Here is a 9395-nt window from a genome sequence, read left to right on the forward strand (position 1 = left end):
AAGTAATCTTATCCATATCTTGGCTTCCTAATTTAAGAATTACCCCGGACTCTCCTCTGTATTTCAGTTCATATACCCAAATAGGAATGTATAATGGGGATCACACATTTAATTTTTTCAAAAGCTAACTTTTTACCTTCCTCTAGCTTTCCTTCAGGTTCTCAGCTTAATCAGTGGACTTCCATTCACCCAGTTGCTCAGGCCAACATCCTAGTTTTCCTTGACTCTTCTCTTCTTTCAGAACTCACATCCAACCCATCAGGAAATCGAGTCAGCTCTATTTCTACAATATGTTCTCAAAATGACTACTTCTTGCCACTTTCACTACCATCAGCTTGGCCCAACCAACCAGCATTTCTCTCTTTAACTACCTACCATTGTAGGTAGGTGACCACCTCCTGGCTGATCAGGTCACCTTCTTCCACTTTTTTTTTTGTCCTGAGACAGGGTCTTGCTCTGTCACACAGGCTGGAGAGCAATGGTATAATCTCAGCTCAGTCACTGCAACCTGTGCCTCCCAGCCTCAAGCAATCCTCCCACCTCAGCCTCCTGAGTAGCTGGGACTACAAGCACATGCCTCTGTGTCCAGTTAATTTTTGTATTTTTGTAGAGATGGGGTTTCACCTTGTTGCCCAGGCTGGGCTCAAACTTTTGAGCTCAAGCAATCTGCCTGCCTTGGCCTCCCAAACTGCTGGGATTAGAGTTATGAGTCACTGCACCTGGCCTACCATTCTTGTTTCTTTACAGTTTATATTCAAACAGGAGGTAGAAAGATTCCTGTAAAATGAAAATATAATTATGTTCCTCCTTTGCTGAAAATTCTCCAATTTCTTCCCATCTAATTGCAAAAGAATTCCAAGACTTAGCCATGGTCTTCAGGGTTCTATCTAATCAGGTTCTTGGCTCTTCTACTGTATTTCTTTCTTCCATAGGCTCACTCTTTTCCAGACACTCTGGCCTTGTAGTTCCACTGTCAGGCCACATGTGTTCCTGTCTTAGAACTTTTGCAATTGCTGCTTTATCTCAAAGTTTTCCCCTCCCAGTCTTGTAGCCTTCATTCCTTTCTTTATATACTATGCCCAAATATCTCTTCTCAAGACACGTTTCTAATGACACTGTCTAAATTGAACTCTCAACATCCCATCACTCGTATTCCCTTTTCCTATTTTGTTTTTCTTCAAAGAAACTTTATTTTTATGTCCCCCTTCTATCCCTTCAAAGAAAGTCCTAACAGTTCTAGGATTTTATGTGTTTTACTTACTGCTATGTTCTCAATATCTAGACAGTATCTGGAACATGGTAGAATTCAAGAAATACTTGGTTTCTGTTGCTTTAAGAACAGCACTATTAGGCTGGATGCAGTGGATCACACCTGTAATCCCAATACCTTGGGAGGCCGAGGTGGGGTTCACAACTAGCTTGTCCAATATGGAGAAACCCTGGCTCTACTAAAAACACAAATATTAGCTTTAGCCAGTTGTGGTGGCAGCACACCTGTAATCCCAGCTACTCAGGAGGCTGAGCCATGAGAATTGCTTGAGCTTAGGAGGTGGAGCTTGCAGTGAGCAAATATTGCACCTCTGCACTCCAGCCTGGGCTACAGAGTAAGACCCTGTTTCAAAAAAAAAAAAAAAAAGCAGCATTATTATTTTCTAAAAAGTATTATGTGGTGTACTTTTATTCTCAAATATGTAATATCTCTCCCTGTTGGGGTAGGGGGAGTATACATGCTGCCCATGGAATTCAGGCATGGCTATTACCATCTTCTCTAGGCAGAGACTTTAAGAGCCTAGGCATGGTTCACCATGTCTTCTTTGCCCCTCTGCCACAGCAACCAGCAATGTTCTCAACAGAGGCTTCTTGCAGCCTGAGCCCCAGAGAAAATGCTATGGATCAAAGCCACAGACCATCATAGCATGTATAGTACATAAACTTTGCTGTATTAAGCCATCGAGATTTTGGGACTGTTCATTTTTCACAGTATAATCTATCTTTAGTAGTCCAGACACCCACCCAGACAACTATGGACAAAGGGAGGGTCTAAGAGTACTTAAGTCATATTTGACATACTACATGTTTGCCTGAGCTGGCTCTCCCCTAACAATCTAGTGCTTTGCCACCACATTTTTTTTTTTGAAAAATAAAAATTATAAAAAGCACTAGGATATTTATTTGGGCATGATTAGAGGTCAATATTTTATTTCCTCATGCTTTCATGAAAAAGCAATATAGGGAAAAAATAACTAAAGTATCTTAAAGATTTAAAAACTATTCCTGGGCACAGTGGCTCATACCTGTAATCCCAGCACTTTGGGAGGCCAAGGCGGGTGGATCACAAAGTCAGGAGGTCGAGACCATCCTGGCCAACGTGGTGAAACCTCTACTAAAAATACAAAAAATTAGCTGGGTGTGGTTGCACGCCCCTGTAATTTCAGCTACTTGGGGGGCTGAGGCAGAAGAATTGATTGAACCCGGGAGTCAGAGGTTGCAGTGAGCCAAGATGGTGCCACTGCACTCCAGCCTGATATCAGAGCAAGACTGTCTCAAAACAACAACAATGAACATATTTATCAAACATGAGATATCTTACAGTTAAATGTAAACTGTAAATGTATCAGCTATAAACAACACTGATTCCAGAGTTGTGTCTCAGCCTAATGGAACCTTAATCCCTGAAACTGGTGTCTTCAAATCTGTATTACTTTTCAGTTTCCCAACTGACTCTGATGAAGTCTGGTCAAAAATCAGTGATCAAGGTAAACATCTCTCTGCTTAAGACCCTAGGACACACAGAGCGACATACAGACCAACAAGAGCCCCTAGTCTACCTTATTGACAAACCAATTTAAAGATATTCTTTTATAACCTCTCACTGGATCGAAACACTTCAAATCGCCAATGGAAATTTGTGTATATGTAGGATAACTTTCCATAGAAGATATATTTGCTTTAGTTTCAGTTGTCATTAAATGGATATAGTTGACTCCATACAAAATTCTTAAGGCAGTTTCACTTAGATCCACCTTTGTAGAAATAGGACTAAGAATACTATCACGATATGGTACAATCGTTCTCTGTTTAGGCAATGTGAGACTGACATGGATCCAACAGGAGAACTTCCTTCATTAATACAAGAGAGGCAATTGCTTACATTATTTTATAAGAGGTAATTCAGGTAAAGTGGTAGCAATCATCAAGACTTCTACAGGAAACACCAGGATTTTATTGCTAGGTGTCAGAAACAGCCAGTGTTGGATATGAAGAAAGAAAGAAATTAAATACCATGTGGATATTTCTAAATGTAAGCAATATAATCAATAAAGTCTTGCTTCTTATACAAAATGGCCTTTTAACCCAATCTATACCATGCCCACAGTTCTCTCCCTAATAGGGCAGAAAAGTGAAACAAAAGGGCTTCAGACTTTTGAACTGTTTATTTGATCTTGATGGCAGGAGGGAAAGTCTCATAAAATCAACATGTTGAAAGAAAGAATGGTCAGATAGAGAAAACATACTTCTCTAACAATGCTGTAAAAGAAAATCAGAAATCTTATACTAATTTGTAATGTATTTGCCTTTAGGAACAAGAGACAATCATATTGAACAATCCCTCTCCAAAGTGAGCTGTGTAGTAAGGGTCATCAAGCCAGAAGCAATAGCTGAAAGCAATGTGGTTTGCTAGATTGCAAGGATCAGTTCTGTATGCCTTGGCAGCAAGCCTCAACCTCAACCAGATATACATGCAGCATTCAGAAGGAAACAGATAAACATCTACCATTGCTGACAGATGAAGAGAACTGGTCTACCACATCTTGGCTCCTTTACCTTCATTTTTAGTAATGCAAACACAAATGAGAATTTTCTTTCCCATGAAGTAACTAATGACTAGGTAAGTTATTTCAAGTCCTTGCATTACTACAAAGAAAAACAAATTCCTTTCTGGCACCACCTCAAAAGAAGAATTTCAATTGGATTAACTTCCTTTAATCTAGATGAACATAATAATACCTTCTCTTTTTTTAACCATCCTTTCGTCGAATTCATTCCTCTACCATCCTTTCTTCATTCTCATTTAAAAATAGCCTTTGTGACTCAAACACTCATGTTTGAATTATTTAGAAAACTGAGGGAATAAATAGAAATCGCTTTACATGCATACAAGGAGAAAAATGTAGAAACAGACAGACAGGATAAACACACTATTCCCTAAAGCTCTAGAATACCAGTTGATCCTGTTTTGTAACTTTTTTGCTCAAATCAAACCTATGAATTAAATGAAGTGAGAGTTGCCTGTTAAAAGTTTCACTTAGAACGTAACCAACCATTGCTTTATAGGCGTTTTCCCCGCTTCCTATTTCAACTTGCTTATTTTATTAATTAACAGATTAAACATTTATCATTGCAGGTTGTAGTCACCTAAATGTAGTCTAAAACACTGCTTGGAAAAGTGATTATATTACTTCAGGTATTAAGTCTTCCTTACTGTTATAGGAAGAAAAGCCTGCCTCTGCTTTTTTTTTTTTTTTTCTTCAGATTCCCTCCAGTTTCTAATTCCTACATAACAGCCAACAAACTTCTCTAAGATTGTCACTGGAGCAATTTTTTCTTTCTCTAGAGATCTTCATAAAACCTTTCAAAAATCCAATTTACTCAGGGGAAATGTTCTTTTATTTGGGCAAAATTATGAAGAAATTCAAATTCAAATTCAAATCAAAATTATTTTAGTTCTTATTTCTTGTTTATCTGCTTGATCCAAGCTAAAAATAAAAAAGGAGAAAAAGGAAGAAAAGAAGGATCTCGGTTTCTCAATTGTTCAAAAATGTTGTAGTGTTATTTGTTAACCTGTGCTACTTTTGATATTTGATAATAAAAAATCTCCTATTACTTCATTTTATATCATTTTTCGCCTATTTCATAGTATTTGTTTCCTTCATAGGATTTGTGACTTATTAAGTAATTTTATGTAATTATTTCTAATTTTTCTGTCTAGTAGTCTGTAATTTCCATAAAGGCAGAAGCTATGTTTATCTTATTCACCTCTGTGAAAAATATTTTTACAGTTAATGCATAAATTGATTTGAATAAATGAATGTGTCAGAATGACTGGGGGCTAATCTATGCAATGGGAGCAGAGACACTTTTTGTGTTACTGCTAAACAAAAATGGTCCTGGCCATTTATAGGGCCTTAATCCTTAGTCTATGGATCGAAGATGTGATAACATTTAGAAAGCTCTCTGAGGGTTTGTTTGTTTTTTTGACAACTTTTAAGAAAGTTCCAGAAATAAGGATTCAAAGAGAATGCTGATGGAATACAGCTGTTTTTATACACACATGACAGAATGAGTTTCTGAGAATCCGAGAAAGCCGTGGGACAGGCTGAGCATGTACAACATTGCAGTGGTCAATGCATTCAAAATGCTGGCAGAAGACACAAGACTCCTGCACAGAGGTGAAGAACAGTTTATTACACATCACATGAGCAGTAACAACATTTCTATGCTGGTCTCTGAGCCCCATTTCCTCCAGGCCGATGTGAGAAGAGCCGTAATACACTGCACTCACTGTGGATTATATTACAGGAAAGAAATCTTGAGCTCAGGGAACCTGAATCTTCTATCATGGCAGTAAGCATGCCTGCCCTTTGCTTTAGAGGGAAACATTACATAAACATTTTTTAAAACTATGGCCCAGAAAAAAAGACAAGCAGTACATCTTTTGCATGATGTTCAGACAAGAGACACATGGAAAATTGTCCTCCAGTATCCTATCTCTAGAAAGTGTTTCCCCCTACAAGGGCCTTTATTAAATTAACTGATACCAAAGATGCACACAAAGATATCCTCTACTACTGACATGGCTCCCATACACACTGAGTCAGGAGGGTGGAATACGGTGAGCAGAGAGCTAGAAAGCCAGATGTCCAGCTAAGAAAGGAAGGCAGCTGGTGAATATCCCTTCTATCACCTGATTCTAATACATTTGATAGGAGTTAAAGATTGATACGGAAAACAGGGATGAGAAAGACCCCAAATATGTTATTCCTCTCTCTTGTCAGAATATATTATCATTTGGGGCAAGCTAAATCACTTCTCTTTCATTTCTTCTTATCTAAAGCTTAGGAAAGCCAAAATAACCCTTTCAAAGGCTACTGAAGCTCTGCTAATATGCAGCTTCTTTGTTATCCTCAAAAGCCAAGGAAATGCAAGAGCAAGAGTTCATATATGTCAGGGGTTGCAGGGGTGAAGGAGAGCAAAGAAAAGCCATTTGTCACCTGTCATGTAAGGACCCAGCAGTGCTGACACAGAAGTCCTGTGAATCTGGATTACTCCTTTTCTTGCTAACACATCTGTGCTCAAATGAACAATAGTTTCAAGGTTTGGAGTGGAAGAGAGCCTTAGTTGTTCAGGACAATTATGCTCATTATTTTATTTTATTTTTAAGCATTTGTTCTTTAGAATGAAGACCCTTCCCATACAGCAGGCCCTCAGGGCACACCGGTAATAAGTGTAAAGGTTTGTTTTTCAGGGAATAATAAAAAGATCTTGAGGCTTTATCAACTGTTCCATCCATCAGAAACTACATAGACCTGGCGTTTAGAAGGAATTATTCTTATTAAGCAAAAATTGAGAAAATTGCTTAAGTCTCACCAGAAGGTACCTGCAGTCTATCAGACACTAAGACACTCTATAAGCTATAAACTGAAGAGAAAAAGAAATTGCATGTCTGTATGGCTGTCTGCAGCAAGATGAATGACTCCAAAGAGAATGTATCCCAGATTTGCTCCTCCGTTTACATGTGCTGGGTGATTTTTTTCCATTCTTATCCTCTACAGAACTTAAGGAGTGCTTTTGCAAGGGTTACATCCCAAGAAGAGGTGCTCCTTTTCATTTCTCCAGTGATATCCCTCCCATCACCATTTTCACCAACCTATATCACATGCAAGTATGTTCAAGGACTTTTACAGAGTGCCAGGCATTATGTGGGGCAGTCTACATGAATCATTTTATGAATTTGTAGTAACTGTTTCATGAGGTAATGTATTAACCTAGTTGTACATATGTGGAAACTAAGGGGCAGAGAAATTAAGGAAACTAGCCAAAGTCCCCAAGTTGGGGACTTTGTAGTGATAGATTTGGGATGTAAACTCAGGAAGCCTGACTCTAGAACAGATTCTTCTAACCCCTCCATCGTGCCACAATGTAGCTCTGCTCTCAGAAGTCACAGGATCATCTTCATTAGAGTTACAAGAGACTTTTAATGAGCAGGCTTTTCTCATAATGGCCACTCAGTTCTCCTAATTTTCCCAATTACGAATTTTAATACTTTTTCCATTTTCTCTTTTACTTTTTTCCTCATATGTGTGAATTCGGAAAGGCTTATCATTTCTAATTCTTCATAAATGTGAAGAATACACCCAAATACACCCCCTTGCAGTGTTTGGCACAGGGTAAAGGGTTAAGAAATGTTTTTGAACTGAGCTTAGAATGCAGATCATTCCAATCATACTGGATTCATTAGCACCAAAACCATTCATTGTACACATCCTACCTTAGGATGTCCCACCTTTGTTCTTTCCTTTGAACAAATTCCCACGTTTACATTTTACAGCATCTGCTTCATCAGTCTGGGAGCGCCAATATAGCATGCCAAGTTCACTTGAACTAGTGGCCCTACTACACAAACATGTTGGAAGACTCATCTTTTTTTCCAAAGTTTTTATTTAAGTGTTCAATCAACACTTCCAGAACAGCTCCATCCCAAACAATCATTCCCTAAGACTCCATTGATGATATTATTAGATGTGCCTGCAGTTTTTGTCAAATGAAAATTATCATAATAGTAACCGGCATGTAAAACATTATATCCTGGTATTTCTAGTGTCACAAGAACCATCTTTAAGACGATAGTTAAGAAATCAAAAGAAAGTTGAGAAGAAAGAAAATGTCTTCTTAACTGTTCTAGAGAAAAGATCTTAAATGTTACATAAGTTCTGCCTAGAAAAGTTACCATGGCATCAGTCAACAATTTTCACTGATCAATATTTTCTATGTTTGTCCTGTCTACTTAGCTAATTTTGGCTGTCTTTCCTGGCTTCTGTTTAGAATGAACACTCCTGCCAACTGATTTTTAATTCTGTGGCCAATCCTACCACTGTGAATACTAAGACGTCAGTGGTAAGAATGTGGCTATTGTGGTCATCTCTTCAAATAAGAATGAAGTCTTCCTTTCAGTTGCCCATTCCTTCACAATCACAACTGTGTGTTGTAAAATATTACAAAATGCTGAGATTTTCTTCCAGAAACCTAGAATTCACCCTTAATTCTGGCTATTCCTGAACTCCTCTCTAGTCAAATATTTCTACTTTTTTTTTTTTTGGCTCTAAGTTGAGCCAAAAAAGGAATTTCACTCTCTTTTATTCTTCAGACTTGTAGCTTAGCATCCTAAGTGAACTTCAAAATAGTAGACACATTCCAGGCAAACATTCTGGGGTCTAGACAGTGGAATTGCACTGAAGTGCTGCATAGACCAGCAGCACCGGCAGAATTCTTGAGAGCAATGTCTGCCTTTCCAAATGTACCTAGCATCGGTTCCATTACCAGGTCCAATCCTTCCCAGACTCCCACTCCCTCTTCAGAAGTCATTAATGACTCTTTTATTCCTGCCCCAACAAGTCAAAGATCTTCCCGGCCTTTGTGACCCTCCATTAATTTGTCTCTTCCTTTCTATCTGTTGCAGAGCAGATTTTGAGGTGGAAATTTGCATGCAGTAAGTGTCTAGCCTACTTTTGGAATCCATACCTATGGAAAAGTGACAGAAGCAGATTGGGCAGAGAGATATGTTAAGTTGTGATGCCGTCACAACAGAAATCTCTGATTATTCTGTGGAGCACCTTGAAGCTGGCATGGTCTTGCAGAACTATCCCTCTATTAAGGAAGAGGACCCAGATTTTATAACTTAGCATCAATCAGTCATTGGATCTGTCTGTCTCTGGAAAGGGGATGAGACCTTTGCCCAGGTGGCTTTCTTCAGCTGTGGGCAACTTCTAGAGCCGTCACAGCTGAGAGATTTCAGCAGTCACCAGTCCCAGCAGTTGGGAGAATGAGAACTTTGGTCTCAAACGGTGGATACTATGACATCTACTGTCCAATTATTTGTGTTTCTCTTCTCCAACATATGTTTTTCTTCCAGTCTGACCTATCTCACTAACATTTATAGTCTTACATCCAGAACTCAGAACCCTGAGTCTTTACTACAGCTGTTTCACTAACCTCTCTATCTAACCCACTAACCTGGGTCTCTTTCTCCAATTTACGAGATATTATCTCTTCTTCCTGTCCCAGTGGTTTGCAGCCCCCTGAGCGCTCTGTTATCCGAATGCCTTCAGTATGTTGCA

Source organism: Saimiri boliviensis, chromosome 1, assembly GCF_048565385.1.
Source record: "Saimiri boliviensis isolate mSaiBol1 chromosome 1, mSaiBol1.pri, whole genome shotgun sequence".
Classification (NCBI taxonomy): Eukaryota; Metazoa; Chordata; class Mammalia; order Primates; family Cebidae; genus Saimiri; species Saimiri boliviensis.